We start from the raw sequence: 13,518 nt of genomic DNA, 5'->3' as shown, positions 1-13,518 counted from the left end.
TTTTTTTTTTTTTTTTTTTTGCGGTACGCGGGCCTCTCACCGCTGTGGCCTCTCCCGTTGCGGAGCACAGGCTCCGGACGCGCAGGCTCAGTGGCCATGGCTCACGGGCCCAACCGCTCCGCGGCATGTGGGATCTTCCCAGACCAGAGCACGAACCCGTGTCCCCTGCATCGGCAAGCGGACTCTCAACCACTGTGCCACTGCGGAAGCCCGCAGTTAACTTTTATCAACCTCAGAGATGGACTTTGGCCATTGGTATATGTGGGACATATTAACCTTCTAGTCTATTCCAAGAACTGTGTAAGATTTGCTACATAACTTATTTGCTCCAACGCTCATGGAATCATAGAATTTCAGAGCTGGGATTGCTCGTCAAGATAATCTAAGCAAAGTGCTTCATTTACAAGTGAGAAAGCGGAGGCTCAGAGAGAGATTGGCCCAAGGTCACGGTGAGGGTTAGTGGCTGAAGTAGCATTAGGATCTGTTAGGATCTGGCTTTCCTGATTTCTTGTTCGATTCCCTTTCTATCGAGCTCTTCGGATTTCACTCAACACTATACAAAACAATAATATTTCACATTTTCATAGTACATCACAGGTTTCAAATCACCGTCACCCAAATTGCTCTATCCTGCCAGTGATGAGAGTGATAATAATTATTGTTACAACTAGCACTTATTGGTAACTTACAACAAACAAGTTACTAAGTGCTTTTGCATTATTTTATTAGTCCTCACAATAGTCCTATTACTAGGATACTATTATTTTCACTCTTATAGATCGGGAATGCAGACTTAAGGAAGTTAAGTAACTTTCCCAAGGCCACACAGCTAGGAAATGGAGCAGTTTAGAAGCCTCCTAATTGCCTGATGCCAGAGCCCAGCCACCCACTGTGCCCTCCCTCACAAACGCCTTCTGCAGCAGACAAAGAAGGTATTGTACCGTACATTTTAAAGCCATGCTTTTTTGCTTGTAGTTTTAAGTTTAATTTTATAGGAATTTTACAGTATTTCAAGCCTAGAAAATAGATGAATTCCCCGAAGAGAAGAATAGAGAGAAAGCAGCCTCCAGGGATGCCTGCAGTTAAGACCCAAGAGCAGGAAGAAAAGTTAACACATAATTAGGAGTACTACCCTATTCCTTATAGCCACAAACTTGAAAATGTATTGATTTCATTTAAATTTAAAGTATAGTGTGTAAGATTAAAACTATGATTCCTTACAGCCGCAAACTTGAAAATGTATTGATTTCATTTAAATTTAAAGTATAGTGTGTAAGATTAAAACTATGATTATGTAAAGTAGTTTTCACACACACACATTCACATCTACACACACACACACACACACACACACACACACACACATATGCGCGCGCGAATAAGATTTTAATGAAACAATGTGCTGACTGGGTTGCAGGTACCAGCAGGCATTTGGGCTAAATTCCTGGCACCCAGATGGACTCAGTTGGAAGCAGTGGTGACCTGAACAATGTCTGCCATGGCCTCCAAAACTAATCACCAATATTTGATGCAGGAATCTATTTTCCATCTTAAGCCATCATTATGGAACCAATTTACAAGTTCCCAAGCAGTCTGGCAACTTTATGAAGCCTTTCCAACCCCACCTCCTCCAGAGAGAACAAACCCTTCCCTTCCACATGTTCCCTCCCAAGAATTTTATAAACCTGGATTAGCTCACTAATCTCACTGTTCAGGTGGTATTTATCTGTTTATCCCAACAGCTAAGCTGTGAGCACTGTGGATGGTTCCGATGATAACATATTGAAGAGAATAATTTAGGCCTTGGAATCAGATGTACCTATGCTGGATTCCTGGCTTAGCCACTCAGTCATTGTGACCTTGGGAAAGTTATTTAACCTCTCTGAGCATCCATTTTTTCACCTATAAAACAAGCATAATAATAGCTGTGAGAATTGAACAAGATAAGCCAGTACATTGCAGCCCTCAACAAATGGCAGCTCTTATTATGAAGACAGTCCCTGCCCAGCTAGTGGAGAAAGGCACACAAAAAATACACTTCTAAGGGAATTCCCTAGCAGTCCAGTGGTTAGGACTCTGCACTTCCACTCCAGGGGGCACGAGTTCGATCCTTGGTCGGGGAGCTAAAATCCCAGAAGCCACATGACATGGCCAAAAAAATATAGGCTTCTAAAATGCCTGTGAAATGTCCTATGATAGGGGGCTGCAAAGGGGGCTGTGAGAGCACAGAGAAGGTCAACCTACCCCACTTGGAGAGCATCATTTTAAGAAAGTCTCCCAGAAGAGGGGTGAGGAAGAATTAGCCAGACAGAGGGCACAGCTAAACGTGTCCCAGGCAAAGGAGTGTGTGAGAGAGAACATGACATGCTCAAGGAATTATAGGTGGTCAGTTATGATGGAAGTTACGCTTTAAGTTGGAGAATGGTGAGGGATGAGACTGGAGAAGAAGATGGTGGTGTAGAAAGAGCGTAGGTATTGGAATCAGACAGTGAGGAATCCCAGCTTCACCACGTTCCAGCCAAATATCCTCAACCAAGTGACCTCTTTCTGAGTCTCGGTTTTCCCATTTGTAAAATGATTGTGATTCCATGAACTAGTGTATGTAAAGTGCCTGGCACAGAATGTACATTTTTTTTAATGATAGCAGGAATTATTTATCGCTGTTTATCTAGGACGAGCTTAGTTGTTGGCCATTTCGATTGAGTCGATGGAAAGATGAATGAATGGGTAAATTCATTCACTTATTAATATTAGTATTTATTAGACACCATCCTGGTGGCAGACACTGTTCTAGTCACTGGGGATACAGTAGTGAACAAAACAGACAAAAATCCTTGCCCTATTGGGACTTGCAGTTCATGAACTGAGATGGAAAGGGGGCCACTGGTGTCTGTGAGGGGACAGTCTACTTCATAGCCCATGTGGCTCCAAAGTTATCTGATAAAACGCTAATAAACTGACAAAGCGAGTTTCCAAGTTTCCAAGAGGTCTAGATGTGAGTCCCACCTCCTAACAAGGAGGAGGCTCTTGTCCCCTCCCTTAATTGCTTCTCACTTATCAACCCCCAGCTTCCTGTTGTGATCCAGGGAAACTGGTGAGTTGTGTTGTTTGGCAAGAAGAAATGTCAAGGAGGGCTCAATTCATTCTTGGGCTCTAAGTCTAAAGTGGTGGCAAGAAGAAATAGGAAAGCAGCTCACACAAAAAGGCTATGGAGAGGGAGATTTGCCTATCTCAGCAGCCCGTGATAAGTGAGCTCAAATGCCTTGTGATGTGTGGAGGTTTTATTTCCATAGCAGGATAATCATATTCACATGTGTATATCTCATTACAAAAGGGTTCCCCAGGAGATTTCATTTAATTCTCAGAAGGGCTCTACAAGGTAGGAATTAACCCCATTTAATCCCATCCTTTTCCTTTAAATTAACTCCTCCTGTCCTCCTGTATATAACTACACCCAAGCTTCAATCATAAACAAAACAACAAAAATCTTTGTTCATCTCTCATCCCTCTCTAACCAAAACCCTATTCATCTCCTCCTAACAGCCAAGTCCACTGAACATTAAGAATATGCTTGTTAGATAGAACTACCATATGATCCAGCAATTCCACTCCTAAATATGTACTCAGAAAAAACAAAAACACTAATTGGAAAAGATACATGCACCCCAATATTCATAGCAGCACTATTTACAATAGCCAACATATGTAAGCAACCCAAGTGTCCATCAACAGATGAATGAATAAAAAAGATGTATAGTGGAATATTACTCAGCCATAAAAAGCATGAAATTCTGCCATTTGCAGCACCGTGGATGGATCTAGAGAATATTATGTTTAGTGAAATAAGTCAGATAGAGAAAGACAGATACTGTATGATATCACTTATATGTGCAATCTAAAAAGTAAAACAAACCAGTGAATATAATAAGAAACAGATTCGCAGATAGAGTGAGCAAACTAGCATTCATTGGTGGAGGGAAGGAAGGGAGAAGGGGCACGGTAGGGGGAGGGGATTAAGAGGTACAAACTACCATGTATAATATAAATCAGCTACAAGGATTTTTTTAATAACTTTATTTATTAATTTTTGGCTGTGTTGGGTCTTTGTTGCTGTGTGCAGGCTTTCTCTAGTTGCAGTGAGCAGGGGCTGCTCTTCGTTGCATTGCACGGGCTTCTCATTGCAGTGACTTCTCTTGTTGCAGAGCATGGGCTCTAGGCGCGCGGGCTTCAGTAGTTGTGGCTCGTGGGCTTAGTTGCTCCGTGGCATGGGGGATCTTCCCGAACCAGGGCTCGAACCCTTGTCCCCTGCATTGGCAGGCGGATTCTTAACCACTGCGCCACCAGGGAAGCCCTACAAGGATATATTTTACAAAGAATTATAGCCATTATCTTGTAGTAACTTTTAATGGAGTATAATCTGTAAAAATACTGAATTACTATGCTGTCCATCTGAAACCCATATAATATTGTAAATCAACTATTCCTCAATAATAATGATAATAATATAAGGAATATGCTCAGTGACTCCGCTGCTCTCCTTCCATTCACTCTCCACTGTGCTCTTCTCCTAAATGCCATTGGTCCAATGGATGCTTGCCAGTCAGTCCCCATTGCAGCTGGCCTCTTGCAGCATTTGAAGCCAGTTTCTGCTGGTTCTCCTCCTACTTCTCAGTCCACTCCCCAGGCTTGTTCTTAGATTCCTTTCCTCTGCCACTTCTTTAATGTTGTCAGCCAGGGTTCTTTCTACCATCCTTCTCTCTCTCTCCCTCTCTTTCTCTCTAAGTGAACTCTCTTTTTTCTTCAAAATCCTGCCCCCCCCCCAAAAAAAAAAAATCCTGCCCAAGCTCCTGATTTGGGAGCCCTTCCCTAACCATAGTCTCACCACTTCTCACCTTGTCATTCTTCTCTCCCACCTCCAAAACATACACAGTCCCCTCCTCCCATTTTCCTGGGAACTCTTCTGCAGCTTCAGTAAAGCATATCCCACATTGTGTTGTGCCGGTGCATGGGTCTGTCTCTGCAGGAGATTACACAAAACTGCAGGGTGGAGCCAGTGACTTCTCCATTTATGCATTCTCGGTGCCTGGCACAGGGCCTGGCACATGGTAGACAATAAGATTCAGAGGCATTTTGCAAATTCTCAAGAATCAAACAGCTAGGAAGTGAAAAGACAGGACCTCAACCGTAGTCTTCTGACTTTAAAGGATATAGTCTCTCTGCCTCAGCGCAGAAAAGAACCATGTTCCAAGTATTTTACCGTAAGTGCCTCAACCCCAGCAATTTATATATAACAAGGGGCAAGGTGGCAGGAAGGATTTCCTTTTCCCCACAAACACTGCCCCAGCTACCAGGTGTGGAAGGATTGTTTGGTATTTGTAGCCTTCCTTTTGCAAACTCCAGGATGAGAAGAAGGAAGAAAAAATAAAACCCACCTCCTTTCTCTTCCTCCCAGTGGACAATCACCCCCATCACTTCCCTTTCGAGCTGGGAGGCAGGAAGCCTATCCTAGCTCATGAAATTCCCCACTTGAGAGGAGTAGGGGGTGACTTAATAAGACACTTTTTGGCTGGGCCAGCCCTGAGTATGATCGCTGCCATCCTGAAGTAATGCTCCCGAGGAAACCTTCAGAAGGTGGTCACAGATATACCTAGGAGGAAAGAAACTTCCCCTTTCCTCAGGAATAAACAAGGTTTCTAGGGAGATGCTCTGAAATCAGACGATGTGTGCATTTGCCAATTACAAGCTCAAGTTCCACCCAAATACACACAATCAAAGGCTTTCCCAAGGCCGTCATTACACACACAGGGCCCGCCTGCTGTTTGGGCAGCATTTTAGTACTGCAGTGAAGCAAGATAAATGTCATCAAAGCAGCAAGGTAAAGACGGACCCATCCAGCAGTGCCTTTTCCAGACCTGATGACTCACTTTGCCTTGTCTTTTATAATGTCGCAGTCTGAGAGGGGGAGAAGGAAATGAAGAGGAAAAGAGTGGGCTGTGTTGTACATGTAATTTGTTTCCCCTTTTTAGACAGCTTTTTAATGAGCTTTCTCATCAAGGGCTCTGTGAGCCTATGCTTAAAGTTTTCCGGACAAGCAAATGAGCAGGACTGAAATCAGATGGCATCAGGCCAGCACCTCGTGTTTTGTTTTAAAGATATAGTAAGGGGGTGGGGTAGTATGAAAGAAAACATTGCTATTTGTGAGAAGAGAGATTTGATAACTCTTTTTTTTTTTTTTTTTTTTTGCGTACACGGGCCTCTCCCGTTGCGGCGCACAGGCTCCGGACGCGCAGGCTCAGTGGCCATGGCTCACGGGCCCAGCTGCTCCGCGGCACGTGGGATCTTCCCGGACCGGGGCACAAACCCGTGTCCCCTGCATCGGCAGGCGGACTCTCAACCACTGCGCCACCAGGGAAGCCTTGATAACTCTTTAGTCCAAGATAATTTGGAAATGAATGTTGTGGTTTTCCCCACTCCCCATGAAAATTCTAATGTTCATCAATTATTAGAATATTAGTGTGTATCTGTGATAGCATTTCTCTGTTCAGTCGGTTCCCATGGAGAGAAGTAACTGTCCTGTGCTATCCTAACCCTGGGTTCATATTTCTGATAAGGTACTCATCACATTGCATCAGAGATAATGTACCCTCTAGGCTCTGATCCCCCATGGCGTAGGCACTCAACCTCACCTAGCCTCCTTTATATTTCCATGGTCCAACACAGTGTCCAGACACATAGACACTCAATAAATGTGATTTTACCATTTAAGTGAATTCATTAGGTGCTGTTAGTACATGAAAAAGTACATAAACTAATTAGACCTAAGTACTAGGCTGAAAATCAGAGCAATTTATCACCTTGCAAGGTTCAACAAACATTTTAATGTGCTAACAGCCCCTAATTAAAGCAGCAGCCTTCAACTGAAATTTTCAAAAGGACAGAAAAAAAGTACAGTCAGCCCTCTTTATCCATGGGTTCCGCATCTCCAGATATGGAGGCAGACTGTACCACACCAGTTTATATAAGGGCCATGAGCATCCGTGGATTTTGGTATCCACTGGGGGTGCTGGAACCAATTCTCCCCTCTCCCACTCCCCCAGGATACCAAGGGATGACTGTACTGATAGGGATTCAGAGATACAATTTTTTCTTTTTATCATCGATGGATGTTATTTGGTTTCTGAGTAGGAATTAGCTCCTTCACAATAGAGAAAATGATGTGGGTTTTGCTCTGTTTATCTTTCTAGTGAGTTTGCTTAACAGAGCATAAGTATAGAATGCAGGAAAGCAGTTTCTGGCTGTTGCCTATGCTTGAACTAGTTGTCCTGTAATCCTCCCCTCTGCTTGTATGGCATAAGGCGTGCCTCACTTGTGGTGATTCCAGGTACCTCCAGAGATGATATACTGATATACATGAACAGTCTGACACAGTGTTGGCCACAGAGTGTGTGCTCAATAAAAAACAGTCACCCATTGCTGGGAAGGGCAAAAAAGAGTAGAGGGGCTACCCTCCATTAGGTTGGAGAATAGACATCAAGGTAACACAATCCTCCCTAAAACATTTTCTCAGTGGTCTAGCTAAAAATGCTGCTGACTGTTTTTGTGTTTCCTGGACTGCATTTCATACCAGAGGTCTAGGCTATCTCTGTGTCTCCCTCTTTCTCACTCATGTCCATACTTGAATAGTCAGCAAGGAGTCAGTGATCCATCCCTACAAGCAGAAGAATGAGACTGGGTGTTCTCAGACTACATATCTGGAACATTTTCTTTGATGGGCATCACTTAGTCGGTATTTCACAAAGTATGATCTGTGGACTGTGCATCAGATGCCTGAAGGTGCTGAGTAGAAGGACTGGTCTCCCAGCTGGCGTGGCATCCTGGCATCTGTCATTTTATTAGGCTCCCCCATGGATTCTTCTTCCTGCAGAAGTTCAAGAGCATCTGGCCTTGGCTTCTGACGTAGCGGCACCTTGGATCACTAGAGGGCACCCTGGAACAACATTTTCCCCAGGCTTCAGGCTTTCTGCCAACCGACCAGGGCGGTGGCGTCCTCATACTTCTGGGCTACAGTTTCCAGGCCCATCCTGGAACCACAGTTTCCTTTAAGAAACAATCCATTGCCACATCACCAAATATGTCTACCATGCATTTCCACCATGGCGCTGTAATAAATTCATTTCTAAAGAAAAAGTTAGACTTTAAGTCATCCTTGTGTATATTCATTAAACACAAATTGTGAACAACATTAGGTATTGAAAGGATTGATAAAAGAAGTCATATTTCCTACTCTCAAGAAAAATGTGGGAAAGATAGGCATAAATACGAAATCATTTGAAAATAATTAAATAATGGTAAATTAATTTTCAAATTAGTAAAAAAGAGAATAAATTACTAAATGTCACACAAACAGATGCCAGTATATGCACAAACGAGGAACTCCACCGGTGGCCCTGAGATGACTGGGAAAACTGTGCACTGGGATCCCTGGGAAGGCATCATGGAAGAGGAGAAGCGGGGTCCATGGTGGCCCAAGTACAACACGTGTCGTTTGAATTCAGGGCTCTTCCTCGTGTCTCAGCAGACAAATAAACAGGCAAACACGAATCTGGGAAGGACCACTGGGACTTCTTTTGTCATGTTGGCATAATGCCCATTTATTCAACGAATCCCTGTGGGGCACTACCACGTGTCAGGCATTGGCCGTGCACTGGGGAGAAAACAGTGGGCAAGACAGACACCTTAGTGCTGCCCTCGGGTGTTTACCATCCAGCAGGGAGACGAATGAACGCGTAATTACAAAGTAGTGTGTAAGTGATAGGTTTAGTAGGAGGTTTGTGGGAGCTCATAGGGGAGAAACCTAACTCCAAGTCGTGGTGGTGAAGGAAGGCTTCCTGGGATAGAAATGTTCAATGAAAGAACTTAAAGGATGAGTTAGGAGCAGCAACAAAAGGATGTTTGAAAGTTGGGGAAGAGAAGAAGCAGATATTTGAGGAACTGAAAGAAATTCAGTAGTGAATTCAACTGGGGGAGTTGGGAAGAGAGGGAGGGCAAGGGAAATGTGCTAAACAGTGTTGGGGGAGCAGTGCAAGCCGAGGCCAGCGAGTGAGGAGCCTTGTAAATCTTAATGGGGATATGTGGACATTATCCTAAGGGTACTGGGGAGCCATTGAAGGATTATGAGCAAGGGTAGTGCCACGATCAGATCTGCATTTTAGGAGGCTCTGCCTGTGCCAGGGCCACTGTTAATAAGCCAGTAAAGAATCAGTCTCTCCCTTTAACTGGATCTCTCCAATTTCCTTCCTCCATCCCTAGTCACCAGCTCCCCAGGAAACCCTTTAAAAGCAGAGGTCTCTTTTTAAGGTCAGCTTCACAGGCCAGATAGCAGAGGAGACAGGAACAGCCCAAGAGGTGTGATTGTCACAAGCTGGACTGCTCTTCTCGGTGTACCCTGTGGTCCTCACAAAAGGTAATCTCCGGCAAAGTAGACAGGGAGGCAGGGCCACGCTGGATTGAAAGGGGGAGTGGTCTGAACCCCATTTCCTTGGCTGGACACCTTAAGCAACACCCTTGAACTGGTTCAAGGCAGTACAGAGGAAAAACAACAAACTTGTGAATGGTGTAGAAAATGTATGCAAAATGTACAAAGGCCTTATCTACCTAGGCAACTGCTGTTTTATTATGCTTATTACTGACTTAGGACTTTGGCTTGACCTGCACATCAAAACTCTTAATCAGGCCTCTCATCCTTATCTGCGTGGTAGCCAAGAGGCAGGTGGTGGCAGTAAATCGTAGTGACTAGAAGTAGCATAACACTGAGGCAGCTGCTTGAACTTTCCAGTTCAAGTCCAGTGCCATGATTGTTTGCCTACAGAATAATGAGCTTTGTTTCTGTTTTTGTTTTTTTAACCAGCCACTCAGGTCCCTCCCAAAGCATCCTGCACTATATCCTTATTTCCTAAAATGGAGGTTGTACTGGGAACAGCCCTTCGAGTAATACAGGTTCCTCAATTCCAGCCTCTGTGACAGGGAGGCCTCATGCTCAGTTTCCTTTCCTTCAGAGTAAGGAAGAGTCTGTGTGCAGGGCCTGGAGCCTCTGGGCACAAAAATAGACTCTCTGAGCGTTTGGATTTTCCTTTCCTGACAGTGAACTTACTCAGGAAGAAGCACTTAAACAAGACTTTTTTTTTCCTCTGTGTTTTTTCAAAAAACACATTTAATGGGGGGAGCAAAATTGTTATGGAGAGAAGACTTTTCAGCCCCCTCTTCTTTGTTCCCTAAACAGGCTCAGGTGAAGCAGTCCTTTTGCCCTTAATTGCCTTTTCTGCCTGCACTCCCCACCTCCAGCCCACTCCCATCCCCCATCCCCACCCCCAGCAATCTTCCAGACCCCTTTGCTCAGCACCCACCAAGTCCTAAAAACCCCACCATCTCTTCCGTTGTTAGGCTTGTAACTGAGACTTCCCACACAGTGATATGAAGAGACATATGATTCAAGCATCCCTGTTTCAGAAATATTATTCTAGTCGCAGGAAAAAAATAGGGGCCTGCTCCATGTCTGTCACCTGAAATAAACTCCTAGTTCCTTCCCTACTGCTCCCCAGATGCTCAGTTCTGAAGATGATTCCAGCTGATTTTGCCAGCCACCCGCAAGACTCCTAACCCCAGCTAGTGGCTGAGGGAGAGGGAAAAGAAAAAGGGGGCCTCCGAAGTCGGCCACCTCAGGGTATGTGAAACACATGCTTGTCACGTGGAGAAACATGTGCCAGGTAACCTCTAAGACTCCCTTGGGAATCCAAAGTTTGTGTCTCTTTGCAGAGCCCAGAACAGCCTGTCTGTTCTCCTCTCCCTGTTGTGTGCCTGGCGCTTCCCCAATGAGATATCTCCTGGAAAAGCTTTTCCTCTGAGGGGTGGGGAGCTTTTGTTCTCTGGGAAATATGGTACAGCTAATTAAGAGCATTGTCCTGGGAGGGGGAAGGTTTCAGAGACTGTTTCCACCAGGGGTGAGTGCCACTGCCTCTGATCGCTGTCATGTTCCTCTTGATCTCTCTGCCCCGCTGGGCTAACCATTTTGGGGGGAGATTGTGATAATGCCCAATAAAATAAAAATAGATATGTGAAGTGAAATCTCCCTCTCTCTCTTTTTAAAAAAACATTTTCTCTGCAATGAATTGAGTTTCTATTACTAACTCATTTCAGAGAGGGACTCTCTGACAGTATGGTTTTTGACCCCTACCCATCTGGTAGAAGCTGGAGGTCCCAGGACTAAACCCACATTCTGTCTCACCCCGTTTCCTACATAATAACACATAACACGCAAACATGCAGCTAAAGTAAAATTTCTAGCAACGATTTTGATTTAGCTGTTGGTTGTCAGTGTAGAAGTAGTTCGACAACTCTTAGTTCTTGATTTGAAAAACAAGAGTAGCATATTTCATGGCATTTATAGCAACAGCACCACAAAGGTCTCAATATCTCATATAAGCTGTGATTGTCCCCATAGTGGCAAACCCAATTAGAATGGAACTTTGTGGAGGCAGCATTCTGCACTTAACCTAGTTTGCTCTCTCCGGATTCTAGAATTTGTATTCCTTAAATGTTACAAATATTTATTGAGCATTTACTATGTGCTCAGTGTTCTGGGGGCTTGTAATACATTAGGAAACAAAACAAGTACAGATTCTGGCCCTGTAGGGCTTATATTCTAGCCAGGGAAGATCAACAATAAACAAAACATAGTAAATAGATTATATATTGAAAGGTGATAAGTTCTTTGGGGAAGGAAAAGAAAAGTAGATCAGAGTAAGAGCAATCAGGAGAGCTGGGGTAAAGGAAATGGGCTGGTCAGAGTAGCCATGAGGAGGTCATTGAGAAGGTGGCACTTGAACAAGGACTTGATGGAGTTGTCCACGTGGATGCCTCTGGAGGACAGCTTTTCTGAAAGAAAGAAGAACCAATGCAAGGGACCTGAGATGAGAATGTGCCTAGAGCAGCAAGGAGGCTACTGTGACTGGAGTAGCAGAGTACAGGAGGAGAGGGCAGACAGGTGGCAGGTTCTAGGTCAGCAGAGTCCTGAATGCCAAGGTCAGAACTTTACCTTTTACTCTGAGTGAACGAGGGAGCCACAGGAGGTTTGGGAGCAAAAGAATGAAATGATTAGACTTAAAATTTTAACGGAATCACCCTAGCTGCTTGGTAGAAAAAAGACTGTGTTAGGGTATCAGCAAAAGTGATGAATCCTAGATATATGAACACATTTTTTTTTTCCTGGATGTATTTTGAAAGCAGTCAGAGCCAACAAGATTTGCTGATAGATTGGATGTGAGGTGTGACAATAAAAGTTAAGGATGATGCCAAGGCTCTTGGCCTAAGCAAATGGAAGGAAGAAATAAGCATCACCTGAGAAAGGAAAGGCTACACCAGGGTCACCTGGGGTCCATTTGATCCGAGTAACTTTTTCTGCGTTCTTATCCAAGTGTGCAAATCAGAATCACATGGTGGCAAGTTTGCCGATTGCACTTGCCCAAGCACCTCCGAGATTCTGCTTTAGTAGATCTGGTGTGGGGCTCAAAAGTATGTTCGATGTACACTTTAGGTTGAGAACCACAGAATTGTAAAATAATATTTGGTGGGTTTTTCTGTTTAAAATTCTGGACTTTATAATGAAACAAATGAAAGGATTTATAGAAATTCTCCCACTCTCTGGGATGAACTACAGGTCCTCCTTTCCAAATTTATTTCGAATGAACTATGTCTAGCTTACAAAACAGTTAAAGCTTAAGCATACAGAAATGATTAATGATATAGAATGAAGCTGTGAGGTTAAATTTCGATCTTTTTCACTAGAAAATTGGTTATGAGATAGTTCTATCCTGAGTCTGTTTAGGTTCCTTTGATGCTTTTCTAGTGTGGGCTAAACATCAAGCCAATCGCCATCCCTCCAGCAACAAACAAGAAGATGGAACTCCCGGGTGGTCCAGTGGTTAGGACTCCGTGCTTTCACTGCTGTGGGCCCGGGTTTGATTCCTAGTCGGGGAACTAAGATCCCGCAAGCCCCGCGGTGTGGCCAAAAGAAATAAAAAATTAAAAATAAAACAAACAAGACGACAAGGAGAGTATCTCTGGGGAAGTTGGGAGGATGGTTAAAAAGTGGCACGATGGTATCCTCAACTCAGACACTATACGTAAACATTAATCTAAAGGTAAAGGCTACAGATCCAGATTTTAAAAAACTGAGACTCGAGGAGGCCAAGTTCACTTGGTTACACGCAACTAACAATCCAGTGATAGGACTGGGCTTCAAAGCGACGAATCAAAGGCCCGAGTTGCTGGTTCCCAGGGTTGTCAGCACTTCCTTGTCACAATTGGTTCACCAAGAATTGGAATCCTTCAGTGAAAGGAAAAGTTGCATAATGAAGCAGTATTCAATGGGAACCTTCTATTCAGTCTGATTCCCAGCCGGATCATTCTTTTATCCTCGATCATTTTCTCCAACTATTTATTTCTGTGCAGTGATGGTGGGAA

The sequence above is a fragment of the Orcinus orca genome, chromosome 1 (assembly GCF_937001465.1).
Source record: "Orcinus orca chromosome 1, mOrcOrc1.1, whole genome shotgun sequence".
Lineage (NCBI taxonomy): Eukaryota > Metazoa > Chordata > Mammalia > Artiodactyla > Delphinidae > Orcinus > Orcinus orca.
This window is presented reverse-complemented; position numbering follows the sequence as displayed.